This window comes from Dermacentor albipictus, chromosome 6 (genome assembly GCF_038994185.2).
Source record: "Dermacentor albipictus isolate Rhodes 1998 colony chromosome 6, USDA_Dalb.pri_finalv2, whole genome shotgun sequence".
Classification (NCBI taxonomy): domain Eukaryota; kingdom Metazoa; phylum Arthropoda; class Arachnida; order Ixodida; family Ixodidae; genus Dermacentor; species Dermacentor albipictus.
The window spans coordinates 131,136,174-131,150,598 of NC_091826.1; the positions used below are offsets into that span (position 1 = coordinate 131,136,174).

The 14,425-nt window shown below is 41.8% G+C and overlaps 1 protein-coding gene across 1 annotated transcript in view; it reads right to left on the reverse strand.

The window, feature by feature from the left end:
- LOC135918612 (uncharacterized) overlaps window positions 1–14,425 on the reverse strand; it is a 400,339-nt gene that overhangs the window by 286,981 nt on the left and 98,933 nt on the right. The window lies entirely within an intron of this gene.

Below are 14,425 nucleotides of genomic sequence, written 5' to 3' on the forward strand. Positions count from 1 at the left end.
GACGCGAAGTTAATATGTCAGTTAAATAAAAAGGTCACGTCTCGTTTGTACGCGTTCTTTTGTTTTAGTTACTGTATATTTTGTTAATGTATCGTCATATGGTTTACCAGCCCATGGCCGGACTTGGTGCTCTCATTCTCGCGTACGAATGTCCCGGTTTGCTGAGGTGGCACTGTGAACAGCGCCAGACAGGGCGCGATTCCCCCGGTTCTTGAGCCCCTGGCCAAAAACTTATTTCTGGTATAGGAAAAATTTTCACAGCTGTGCACTGGTTGCTTCGGGGTTATGGTGTTGGGCTGCTAAGCACGAGGTCGTAGGATCGATTCCCGGCCACGACGGCCGCATTTTTCTGGGGTCGGAATGCGGAAACAACCGTGTACTTTCATTTAGGTGCACGTTAAAGAACCCCAGGAGGTCAAAATTATTTCGGAGTCCTCACACTATGGCATGCCTCATAATCAGATTGTAGTTTTGGCAAGCAAGCAAAACTCTATGATCTATTTTTTTACCTCTGCACTGTGTGTTTTGAAATGTTCTCCCTTGTTTATGCGTGTTGGTACAAGTCTTTACCGTAGTTTTGGCTTTAAGATTTGACCATATACTCTCGGTGCGTAATGCATTTATATACAACAACCGCGGATAGAAGCTGCGACTGTTTGAGATCGTAGAGCCTTTCCTCTAAGTTGTAGTGATTAGATGTCATTGCAAATGTGTAAGGTTGTAAATGCTTGATTTCATCCTTCACATTCTAGAATACAAATTTATACTAGGGTAAATAAAACTTGCAAAATGCAGCGTGAAACTTAGTACTAAACTTATTTATTCAAAGAAAATAAACAATATTTTCAATGTCCCTTTATAATACCATCATTGTGCACTGTGGAGGTGAACTGGTTCGAAGGCACAAACTGACTGAAATTCAATGGATTCTTGTCTTGCTTTAGCATAACTCAGTTTGAGTATGGAAAGAAAAGTACAGGTGACAGGATGAGCACTAACTTCTAACTGGCCTTATTCCACGACCCTACTGCAAAGTATATACGCCGCTCATAGCACACATGAGAAAAACAGCTGAAACAACAACCTTACAAGAAGCAGACGGCTGCAGTTAACTGAAAACGTGCTGACCAACTTAGAAAGTATAGTTCCTTGCCTGATAAAGATAAGGAGGTTGTACTCACGCACACCCTAACGTATTTGGCTATGGCATTAGCCTGATCAGTAATCTCGCGCATTAGTTGAGCGTTACTGCATCCTATGATGACACATTCTTTAAAGAACCTAGTTTGCATCCACAAGTCTTGCAATGCATGGCAAGGGACCTAATATGTTAACTTTTATGAAGGTTGTAACTATGCTCGCCCAAGCAATCATTGATACTGCATCAGAATGGCAAGTTGGGCAGTTGGTTGGGATTCATACTAAGGTTTGTTACAGTGCCACCTAAGGCAAGGACAACAGAAGGTACAAATCAGCGCCATGTCGTCATTTTGTACCTTCTGTTGTCTTTGTCTTAGGTTGCGCGGTAACGAACCTTATTATGAATCACTCATACCCCTTCCCGTCTGTCTAATGTAGACGCCCTTGCACAACAAGGGAAACTTGTATACCACAGCTCAAGTGCAATCAACATGAACGTTCATGTCTTTTTTCCAACCAGTGTGTCAAAACAGATGTAATATACTGGCAAACATGCAATTACCAGTACGTCACTTCACATTTATTCTGTGATATTCTGCTATCTCAACTGCAGGTTGCCAAGAATGAAAATTTACCAGAGGTGTTCACTGTATCTTGATGAGTGTTGTTCATGGCAGTCGCTGCAAATATTTATCATTCATTGTGCGCGAATATGATTCATTAGCTAAATTTTTAAATTTACCTAATCGGTGAGATGTCAGTGAAAAAGATTTGTATGATGTTACAAACGGCCGGTAACAGCATTTAATACAGCCTTGGATTTATGAAGACACGAGAATGGAAGCCCGTGAAATAAACAAAAGGTGAAAATAAACTGCCCTACAAATAAACAAAAACTTTGTCAAATAGGGGCACTGGGAAAGAGCAGCTGCAGTTTTTTCTCGACATGTCAGCAGGTTTTGGCGTGCAAGTACAGTCCCTACCAAACGCGAAGTAGCATGATCTTGGTAACAGTTCTCTTTGCGAACCTTTACAAGACTGTGCCCCAGGTTTGCACATTCATAACATATGCAGTGCACTGATGACACTGTTTCCGTCTGAGACCACTTATATTACTGTTGCGGAGCACGTTGCCACGTGAATTTCTAAAGAAAAATTTGCTTGTTTGGTATTCCTTTCTTTTTTTTTGGAAACAAAAAGACCACACATGACCTAGGTCGTTGTAACGCTGTTATTGGTCATTTCTCGGTGTATTCCACAACCTTTGCATAGGCACCGTATTCGATAAGTAAGGAAATAAACATTCATTACAAGCACATTTTATTTGCTTGTTCACAATGGAAAAAGGAAACTTGAGTAGCACAAACATAAACCTATCAACATAGAGTGGGTGATGTTCACGGAAAGCACTCATAAATTTTTTTCTTGGCCACAGTTAGTTGTCACATCTAGTAGGTAATTTAATGGTGGTTTCCAAGAAACCTGTACAGGTCTCCTTCGTAGCTTCATGCTAAAGTAGGAGGGGTGAAAATTTTTCCTGTCAAGAATTTTACTTGCGCTGCAGGCTTCCGCAGAACTGATCTGCCCTAATCAAAAAGTGCTCTGTAAAGTAAAATAAGGAACACCTTTTCTTCATATACCTGTATTTCACTCATTGAGCTTTACCAAGCTACTCATGTAAACCTGTATTTACTGCTCCAAAACGGGCAATTCATGCTCCAGTGTGTCGAAGTTGCCACTCCCAGAGCTGCTCCAAAACTTCTTTGACTGCTTCCATCTCTGTATGAGCGGCCCATATAATGTTTAATGAAATTACCACTGGCATCCCAGAAACTTCAACATTTAACATCCGTCTGCCAAAGTGCCTACATCTCAACATTTTGGTTAGAACTGATCACTTTATTTGCTGCAGGAGTGAAGCTGTCTTGATATCTACAATACATTGGACACTACATGCAGGATTATGAATGGATACCTGAACACTGCTTGAAGGAGCAAGCTCTCCAGCATCACTTATGCTCCTTTCCATGGGTTGGCAACAGGAACCGCGGCACGCAACTCTACGGGCACCTGTGCTCTTCACTACCTTGGGAGGAGAGATGCATTGGTATGCTGTACATATATTTGACTGTGGGTTCCAGCTGCATCTCTTGCATTGTCATTCCATGTGCAGGTAGAGGAGTTACCTATTGCGTGCACATGTTTAACGATACAAAAGAAAGGTGCTTCTTTGAACACCGATGATCCTGTCCTCCACTTATGCATTTTAATTTTCTTGATACCTTATTTTTAGCTGATTATATAAAGGTCTGTATAAAGGTTGGTGTAATTAGCTGTGGTTGAAATTTAAATGTAGAATATATTGAAAAAAAGTCATAAAATCTGACGAAAGGACCTTGTCTCTGGTGGTGACTGAACCCACGACCTTTACAGTACACACGCGATGCACTACCAATTGTGCTAACTTGGGTATTTATGATATTTATGCCCTGGGAGTGTTAGCCAGCGCCATTTAGAGCCATGGTGGGCAGATGTGGAACATCTTTTTTTGCACGATGGTGTCGCGTAACGCCTAAGCTGCGGAGAGCAGGCATGTGGCTAATAAACACATGCATGCTACCCAAAGGCATCAAGGGTAGGCTATGAGGTTTCAAACCCTCACATGAATGAATGAGAAGGAAAACGAGCTTCATTTATTAAAAATCACGACCATATAAAGCCAGCAGCCAATGAAGCCAAGAAAAGCATAGGGGTAACTAGCTGTGGTTGAAACTGAAATGTTGAATTGGCTCTGCGGCCATCTATCAAATTTCACCGCAATGCATTATCGTAACTCAGTGGGCTGCACGTTTAAAAATTATAATTCAGAAGACTGCCGGTATTTCAACAAATGAGCAGTTAGCGAGAATGAGAGTGTATGCCCTTCTAATATTCTTCGTATTTATGGCACTTATTCGTAACTTTTCCTCTGTGTTATATCAGGGTTTTAATTCGGAGCAAAACCGTGCTATAATGTAGCATGGAGGCTACGGTCTAGTTGCGTAAATGTGCATGTTAATAAGAGGGCAAATTGCCTTAACGTTAACTGAGAGTTGTTTAAACTCGGGCAGCCTTCCGAAATATACTTTTTTTGAAGTTGCTGTCCATTGAGTTACACTGGTGCACTGTGTCATGCGAGCTACCGCAACGAGATGGCGCTATGTACATGGTCATGTAACATGCGGAACATGCCTCTGGGAGAGTGGACCAGACCGTGTAAGCCGAGCCGGCATGTAGCCATGCATGTTTTGCACACACAACCTAGTAAACAGTTCCCAGTTAACATTTACGTTTTGTCAATCGCGTATGGTCGTCACCCGACCATGACATGAAGGCAGCGGTGGGATACTCGACAACGCTGTGAGAAATGCACCACGCAAGTAGAATTCTACACCTGCAGCACACTGCGGTGAATAAGAAACTTTGCTACCCATGGCTTCACCTACAGTTTCCACAGCCCAGCACGCAGCTCCACTAAACTCATTCGTCGTCGAACTGCCGGAAAAACTTGATTTTCGGCGACCCGAAGAGTAGAAACGGTGGTTCACGAGAAGGGAGTGCTATAGAGCTATCTCCAGACTAAAAAACCAAGACGACGAGATGCAGGTGAACACATTCATTTATGCCATGGGGCGTGAAGCCAAAGACGTCCTAGCCTTGCTCAGGCTCTGTGATGCCGAGAAACTCGACTACAATACAGTAATGCAAGTGTTCATAAAACATTTCCTGCCACGGATGAACGTGATATACGAGTGTGCAAAGTTCAACAGCCAGAAGCAAGACACGCTTGAGACAGCCGATATGTTCACCGAACTCTTCAGACTAGCTGAAGCCTCTGAGTGCAGCACCCTGAAAGAGGAACTGATCTGTGATAGACTCGTGGTTGGTCCCACAGACACGCAGGTAAGTGAAAAGCTGCAACTTAACGCTGAGCTTACTCTAGAAGCCGCTGCAAACGCTGCTCGTAACATGGCAACAATCAAGCAGCAGCAAAAGGACCTACGGCCACAGCTACAATCACTTGAAGCCGTAGACACCATGCACAGCTTCTCGAGGAGCAAAGGAAAGTCAAATAATTCTCGTAAAAACCAGCGTCACCAAACTGCGCTGACATGCAAGTGGTATGGTTCAAGACCTATGGTTCACCATCACACACTATGTGCACAGCGAATGGCAAAACATGCAGTGCCTGCAGTAAAAACGAACACTGCTGCCATATGCTTTTGCGCTTCCAAAAAGCAAAACAAAAAGCACATACCAAGCTGTTTTGGAAGAGGTTTACTTGGACAATTAACTAACCAACAGGATCCTGGGCCATGTAAAATTATTGTGATGGTCAATGGCTTCAAGGTAGACACTGGCGCAGATGTAACTGCCATGCCAACAAGCCTCTACGACGAACAAGTCATGGGAAACCTGAACCAAGCAAAAGAACAGCTGCTCAGACCCCGCAGGACCAAAAAAGCAACGGTTAGACTGCTACCCTGTGCTGAAATGGCTGGTTGTGTCAAGAAGAAATTTATGTAATAGACAGGCTGCATGACACACTTTTTGAGGTCCCGCAATCAAATCCTTCAATGTCCTACCAAGTGTCCTAGAAGTAGCGGAGTCAGCAGGCAAGATCAGCGACCCAGCCAACATTCTAAGCCACTACCTCTACCTGGTTACAGACCTGGGCCTGCCTTCTCAAGTCCGATTACAATATATCGCTACTCCCTGATGCCAAGCGGTGTGCCATTATCTACTCGGGCCGAGTACCTCTGCCCATGTTGCCGAGTGTCCAATGTGAGTTGGAGAGAACGGAGAGCCTGGGTGTCATCATAAAGGTCGAAGAGACCACAGAGTGGCATGCACCTATGGTAGTTGCGAAAAATAAAGGAGGCGAGCTTCAAATCTGCAGTGACTTTCGAGGGCTGAAATAGAACATTCTGTGAGAATGAGTCTTAGTGCCCACCATCGATGATTGCCTGGCCAAATTCACCGGAGCTGCCTGGTTTAGCAAACTTGATGCTATAGCGGATATCGGCGACTGGTTACCCGAGTCCCAGAGGCACAATACTTTCCTGACGCCAATTGGCCATTTTAAGTTACTCCGATTGCCCTTCAGAATTTCCACAGCAGCTGGGTTTTTCCACAGGGAAATCCTAAGACTGCTAGAAGGCCTGGACGGCCAAACATGTCTGTAAGACGACATAATAGTGTTTGGCCACATGAAGGCAAAACATGATGCACGACTGCACAAACTACTTCAGCACCTGCAAGAAGCTGGCTTCACCCTAAACGCAGTAAAGTGTGTACTACACCAGCAGTCGAAAATCGGGCCCCTTGGTTAACCCCCTTCTCGTTCATTACACAACTAGGTTCTCGAATCTGGCAACATTGGTGCCTTCAGGTACTACGTGTGAGTTTATTGACCAGTTGCCTTCCCCCAAAAAGATCACATACTCATGATGCCTGCGACAGCGAAGATGCTCTACATCCATCGCCAAGGTTTGTGAGTGGTGGCACTGGCTAAAAATCCCACGGTTAGTTCTAGTAGTAACATAAATACCCCAGAAAATAGATGGGAAGACGGTGCTGTGGTAGCTCGATTGGTAGAGCATCACACGCGTAATGCGTAGATGTGGAATTGTTCCCCACCTGCGGAATGTTGTTTCTTCATCCACTTTCACTTCCATTAAGTTGTAATTTCTTTATTTCAATTAGTAAGTACAAGTAATTTTCCCTGTGTTGCCCTTGGTGCCTTTGTTTGTTGGCGTCTTATGATATGATATGATTAATAAAAATCGGGTCCCTCCGTTAACCTGCTTTCTTCTCGTTCATTACATAAGAAAGGTCTCGATTCCGGCAACATTGATGCCTTCAGGTGGCATGTGGGGCTTTATTCACCAGTTGCCTTCACCCTAAAAGATCACGTACTTGTGACGCCTGCAGCAGAAAGGATGTTCCACACCCATCGCGGGTGTGCCATGTTTTCTAAGAAAGCAGGAACTATTCATATAATCTCTCTGGAAGTTCATAAAAAAGGGGGAGGGAGGAACGATTGCAAAGAAGGGAACAGGGTCAAACAAATTCAGGTGTAGCAACCTGTGTAAACCAAAAGCAAAAACCATTGATACACACACTTGTGCGAAATAGAAAAAAAGAATAATTACACAGTCACTCCCACTCTTTGATATTAAAAGAGCGTCTGATATCAGTTGTGAATTCATATTTCTACTTCTGTCAAGATGATATTTCAAGTTGTGGATGACAAGTGCATGTGTTACAATGCTCACCTACATTGGACTTACTTTGTTTTTATATTCCGCAAATGTTCCCTTGCCCTTTCATCAGTGCAGAATCCAATTTGGCTTGTGTAAAGCTTACCAGAAGTAAGAGGTTATTTGGTAAACCATTCCAATGGCACAATTCATGAACGGTGTTTCATGCCTTTTGTTAAAAGCAGCTGCATTTTCACACTCAAGCGTGGGAAAAAAGCTTAGATGGCTTCTTCGGAACCAACAGCACAAATGGGGCCCCATATTTGTCATTAACCTTCTTCAGTGAGTGCAACTGCTGTGCTCATGAGGCAGTGCCTCTGGCTGCTTCAAACTGCGCACTGTTGCTTTGCTTTCAACTCCTGAAGTTCTTGCAGTAGGAATTCTGAGATTTCGATGAGGAGAGTGAGGGAGGCCAGCTGTTATGAACCTGCCAAGATGAGCACAAAATCTATTGCGCATTGTGTTAATACACATTTTTAGAGCCTATTCAAGGCACGTTGGGGCAATAGTGGCCTTAACATGGATGTAGGCTGGTTCATACACTAGCTAACCTTTGTTTGCTCTTAGATGGTAACTTCGGGAAACATGCTTTAGGGTGAACATCAGATGTTTACTTAAGATATGCAGCATATTGTCAATGGGTTAATGAAGTTGAGTCTGACGAAGTCTCATCCGGTTAGAAAGAGTGAAGGGGAAAAACAGGACTGACAGCGACCAAGGTGAAAAATTATTTAAAAACACGTGGGAGCCTTGCTTACCATGCTTTCGCCATGCGTGTCTCATGTAGTAGTATGTAGTAGTAGTAGTATGTTTATTTGGCCATATTATATACAATACAATATGCCCTCGAGGTGAGGCTAAAGGAGGTAGACCAAGCATACCTCCTGACAAGGCCTAAACCCCGATCACACATCATGGAAACGGGGGCCGAATGGACACAGAGGAAAAAAAAAACAATGAGCAAACATGATCACAATAGAAAATAGTTAATGATAGACAATAATAAATATCCATTAACAATAAACAAAACATTTCATAATATTCACAATCAAAAAAGAAAACTAAGTATACAGAATTAGCTGAAATTTAACCGGGGGGGAAAAGAGTCGTCAGTTTTTTCTTAAATACAGACACACTATAACTTTCTAAAGCAATCTGAGTAAGAGACTGGTAAGCATTACATAATGTTATAATTTGATAATCGGTTGTTTGTTTACCATAATTTGTTCTGGGTCTTGCAGTAGATAGGGCAACGGAACGTAGACCATACGCAACGTTTCTCGAATTATAAGTATTAGAAAAAGAGTTAAAGTCATGTTTGACTTTATAAAAAATGTGAAGAGCCAAACTAAAATTGTATAAGTGAAAGAAATTGCGAACATGAAATGTTTCGAAAAGATTAGCTTCAACAGATGAACTTGAACTTAATGAACGTAGAGCTCTTTTCTGGAGAGAAAGCAGTTTGTGTGAATCAGTTTTGTTGCATGTACCCCACACTAGGTTGCAATACACCAGGTGAGACTGAACAAGGGCAAAATATAACTGTTTTTTAATTTGTAGTGGGAGGAGATGTCTAACACGATAAATAACATAAATAGATCTGGCCATTTTTAGTCTAATGTAGTTTATATGATCACTCCAACCCAAATCGCTACGAAAAAACACTCCAAGGAACCGGCAACTATGAACTTGCTCGATGTTTGAGTCATTAAAAAATAGTTTGATGTGATGATCTAATGGTTTGTTTTTTGGATGGAAGAGCATAAACTTTGTTTTGTTTACGTTTAATTGAAGTTGATTAACATAGAGCCAAACCGCTAACTCCTCAAGCCAGGTATTACATTGGTGTTCAAGTACTTGGAGACTGGAGCCGGAAAAAAAGAGATTAGTATCATCGGCATACATCAGGATATTAGGAGTTAATGGAATGTTTACAATGTCATTAATATAGAGAATAAATAAAAGTGGTCCCAGAATTGAACCCTGAGGGACACCGAATTTTATCATACCAAAACTGGATTTTACATCATGAATCTGAGTGTACTGTATCCGTGCAGTTAGATAACTTTCCAATAGTGAATTTGCCACTCCACGGATCCCGTAAGTTTTTAATTTGTGGAGCAGTATTGTATGTTGCACAGAATCGAAAGCTTTGCGCAGGTCGAGAAAAATTCCAACAGAAAAAAGCTTAGTTTCAAAATTGTTAATTATAGAGTTTTTAATATCTAACAGAGCAGATTCTGTTGATTTACCGGCCTGAAAGCCATACTGTTGGGGGCAAATAAGATGTTTAGCTTGTAAGAAATTGTTTAGTCGCCTATAGAGTATACGCTCAGCTAACTTCGAAAACAGAGGCAATACCGAAATAGGACGGTAATTATTTGGGTCATTTTTGTTGCCTCCTTTGAATAAAACGGTAACGCGCGCGACTTTTAATTTGCTAGGGAATACACCAGAAAGAAGCATTCTGTTACAAATATGCGTAAGAGGGCCAGCAATAATATTTACAGCACATTTGATAGGAAAAGCAGCAACTTCGTCATCTCCAGGTGAGCAGGTGTTCCTGAATGAATTAATGATAGAAATAACTTCATCCACTGAAGTAGGGGACAAAAATATAGATTCAGTAGTGCAAGAGGGTAAGTATGAGTCAACAGACCGAGTTGAATGACAGCTAGCAGAGGGTCGGTATGCTCCGGCAACTAAAAAGTGTTCATTCAGCATATTGGCAAGTGAAACTCCAGCATAATTCACCCCATTGACTTTCAACTCAGAGGGAAGATAATTCTGCCTGTTCCCTATAATAACGTTAATACCTTGCCAAAGTAATTTAGGATTGTGTAAGATTGACGAAAACTTATTTATATAGAAAAAAGATTTAGCTTTCTTTAGATCTGAGTTTAATTTATTTCGAAACTTCTTAAACTTAGCTAAATCATCCGGGCATCGCGTTTCTAAAAAACGAGAGAACATTTTGTTCTTTTCTTTAATTTGTTTCAAAAGTGCCCCTGTCATCCATTCTTTTCTAGCCTTTCTATGTTTTCTTATAGTTTGAGTTGGGAACGCAGCGTAATAGCATTCAAGCAGCTTCTGAATAAATATATCATAAGCACGGGACGAGTCATTTTCACCATATACATCTACCCAATTAATTGTCGACAACAAGTGACAAAATCTGGAGATGCTCTTTTCATCATTAACTCTACGAGCGTGAACGCGTTTATTCAATTTGGTCGTATCAGGAAAAAGTGAAAAGAAAGGTAAGTGATCAATAATTTCAGAAGAAAAAACACCGGATATGCAACTCTGAGGTGGGAAATTAGTGAAGCACAAATCAATTAATGTTTCAGAGTGCAAGGATATGCGAGTAGGCAATTTAATAGTATTGTCACAACCATTAGACAGCATTATTTCATTCAAGTTAATCTTCAGAGCGTTATCCTCCAAAAAGTTAATATTGAAGTCACCTAGTACAATGATACGCCAGTTGTTTTGGTTAGCAAACTTCAGAAAACAATCAATGAAGCGAAAAAAATTGTCAGAATTTCCTTGAGGGGGGCGATACACAACCATAATAGTAACTCTATGAAAAACAATGCAAACAGTTTCAAAATCAGTACAAACAATTGAATAATCCGACAAGACCTCAAAGCACAAATAATTTTGCACATATAAAGATACACCACCACCACGCTTTCCATCTCGAAATACTGAAATGGGCTTGTAACCAGCAAACTCGCTGACATCTGCATTTGAGGTAAACCATGTTTCAGTGAAGGCAATAAGGTCAAAATTAAAGTTCAGTTTAGTTAATTCAGCTTCTACTTCTTCCGATTTATTTTTTAGGCTTTGACAGTTCAAGTGGTAAAGAGATAGTGTGTTGCGAGGATTGTAAGCACCATCCTTTAGAAAGTCGGTGAATGACTCGGCAGTAAAATAAGCCATTTTTGAGCAGGTGTGCTGCGCAGTCTCGCAGCAACAGTGATTAAACCATCTTATCAATGTCCTCCTCACAAGCGATCCTGATGGCTCGTGCACCAGGTTGCTTTCGAGCGTAGATCTTTCCTTCCTTTGACCAGACGAAAGCGTACTTCATTTCCTTAGCCTTCATTTTAGCTAGCCACAGTAAATTCCTGCTAGAAGCCGTCAGGTTATCAAAGAATCGAATGTCATCTTCGCATTTTTTGCGCTTTGAAATCCAGTCTGATTTTGTGGAGCGGTTGGCAAAACGGATCAAAACCACAGGCACCTTGTCTGGTTGAGATGGAAGGCGGTGTAGCCCTTCAATGTCATTTGCTGCAAGTGTGGGCAAGTCAAGCTTTACAGCAAGGCTGTTTATTTTGCTCAGTAAATCTTCATCATCTGTCACAGGCATTCCATGTATTTCCATGTTTTGCCGCCTACTGTACTGGCTCAGGTCGTTCAATTCCTGACGCAGTTTTCGAAATTGCTGACCGTCCTGGTTTGCCTCAATGTCGTCAACTCTCTTACGCAGGAGCTCGATTTCCTTGTCATGCCTATTAGACACTTTGAGCAATTTGTCATACGTGTCAGACATATGTTGTACAGACTTTTCAATGCTTGAAACGGTTTCCTTCAAAGATGTCAGATCATCCACTTTGGCCGTGAGATTTGCCAATGACTTACTAATCCCAGCAAGCCGTTTGCATAGGACAGCAGAAGATGCATCACTGCTGCTATCCTGACTGCGAGACGCCGAAGACCGACATGTCAAGCATTTCAAGACTTTTCTTAATTCGGCATTTTTTGCTTTAAAACTCCGCTCCCCAACCCCTGCACACTTCCCTATATGAAACCTTTGACAGCAATCTGCACAAGTCATAAATTCTTCACCATCTATAATGTCTTCGTAGCATGCAGAACAAGGATCAAAATTTTCAGATGACATTGCAAGCAAGACACTAGACCATGGGCAGCAGTGGCAGCAGTGGCGGCAGCATGCACTGGCAGCTTAACAACAGTAAGAAAAGACAACTAACCTGCAAAATTCAAAACAGTTGTTTGAGCACTCTTGTGCAGCAACGTGCCACCGCCACCGCTGCCGATGTGTGAAGGCTCTCGACGACTTGCGCAGCTTTATATCCAGAAGGAAGGGGGCGTATCTTCACGTGATGACAGCACGTAGTCAGCCACACACGGTGCGTCAACGAAGCCAGCAGAATGCAGATCGCGCTTGATACGGAAATTCTTCTTGCAGAAGAATTTCTGTTGCGGTATGTGTAAAGATTATCCTTTTTCGGTGCCCATTAAAAACATTTCAGACGTTATCTACTATATTCTCATGTGCCATATTAGAGTTAGGTTGTAACAGAACTAAGATATCGATGTATCTGAAAACACTTAGAACCACGGCGTTGTCAAATATCTAGTGATGTAATGTCACAAAGCACAGGAGCATTGTGATTATCACATCTCAATGCCCCTACTGCAAAAGGTTAAATTTCAAATGCAATGAAATTTCACTTTGGCTACATTGGTAATAAATTAGTAGTAAGTACTACTGTAGTGATCTCGGCAAAGCTGCGGGGCTGGTATCTAATGTTTTGTATATTCTTTTAATACTGTATTAGCAGACAGCGCATGAACCTGGTGGTTAGTGGCTAAGACGAGAGTCTACATCGCCTCCAGGTTTTTATCACACTGCAGGAAGCTGCAGGTGGTCCCTTATCTCGTAGGCCACACTAAGGTGCCCTTCAATCTGAGTCATGCCTCACTGCCAGTTACTGGTAATTGTGGCATTCATTTCAGTCTCGGTATCAAGATTGCTAGAATGCTGCTTTGTATTTGCACTGTTTGAATCATTTTTTTATGCAGCCCTAACTTTTGCTGTAGCTGGGCTTTAAGGGCTGTAAAACAGCAAAAGCCAGCTGTGCACACACTTTAAAGCACCTGAAGCAGCTGGAAGTACTGCCTTATGAGCACCAAGTGATGCACTCACTGCAGAAGGTTGCTGACAAGCATGGGCTCTGAGTTGGGCTGTTTGATGTTGCGCTGCCAAGCCTGATGGTGGATGATCAAATTGTAGCTGTAGCAGCTGCATTTTGATAGGTGTGAAATGCAAAAATGCACGTGTGTTTTGCATGCACAGTAGACTAACGAAAGGGGTCAAAATTATTACAGAATCCCTCGTACTTCATGCCTTATAATTATATTGTGGTGTTGGCACATAAAACTACAGAATTTGGTTCAGTATATTAGTTGGTGCCCTTTGATCTTCCAGTTCTCTAATTATCTTGCTTATAAAAGCTCTGTTCTTGCTATAAATCATGAATTTGTTATAACAAAATGCTTACCTTTAATCTATCTTAACTCATAGCTTCCTTTAATGTCCCTTTTCCATGCTATAAAAGCCTGGAACACTAATACTTTTGCATTAATTGTTATTTGACTCGTGCTCAACAGCTAGATGCCATAGAAGATGAACTACTACCTTGGGCTTCAAGTTGATAGGTTGCCGTATAAAAGCTTGTCTTTTATTTTAGAGATAAAAATACCTGAGCCTAGTTTTCTGTCTTTATATAGACTATTGAGATAGGCAAACACCACTTGCATGATAGATCAGTGATTAGTTATGCGTTCAGTTCTTGTCCCCGCCCCAAAAAAAGAAAGTGAACTTGTGGGATCGTTCCCTACCTGTGGCAAGTTGTTTTTCCATCCACTTTTTTTCGATTAATTTATCATTTCGTTATTTCATTTATTAAGCTCAAGTAATTTCCCCTATGTTGTCCTTGGTGTTTGCTGGCTTCTTATGATATTACCAATAAAAATTGGGCCCCTCGGTTAACCCTCTTTCTTCTCATTTATTACATAACGAGGGTCTCGAATCAGGCAACATTGATGCCTTCAGGTAGCATGTGTGGGTTTATTGACCGGTTGCCTTCACCCAAAATAGATCACGTTCTCGTGACGCCTGCGGCAGAAAGGATGTTCCACGTTCACTGCCATGGTCTGTGAGTGATAAC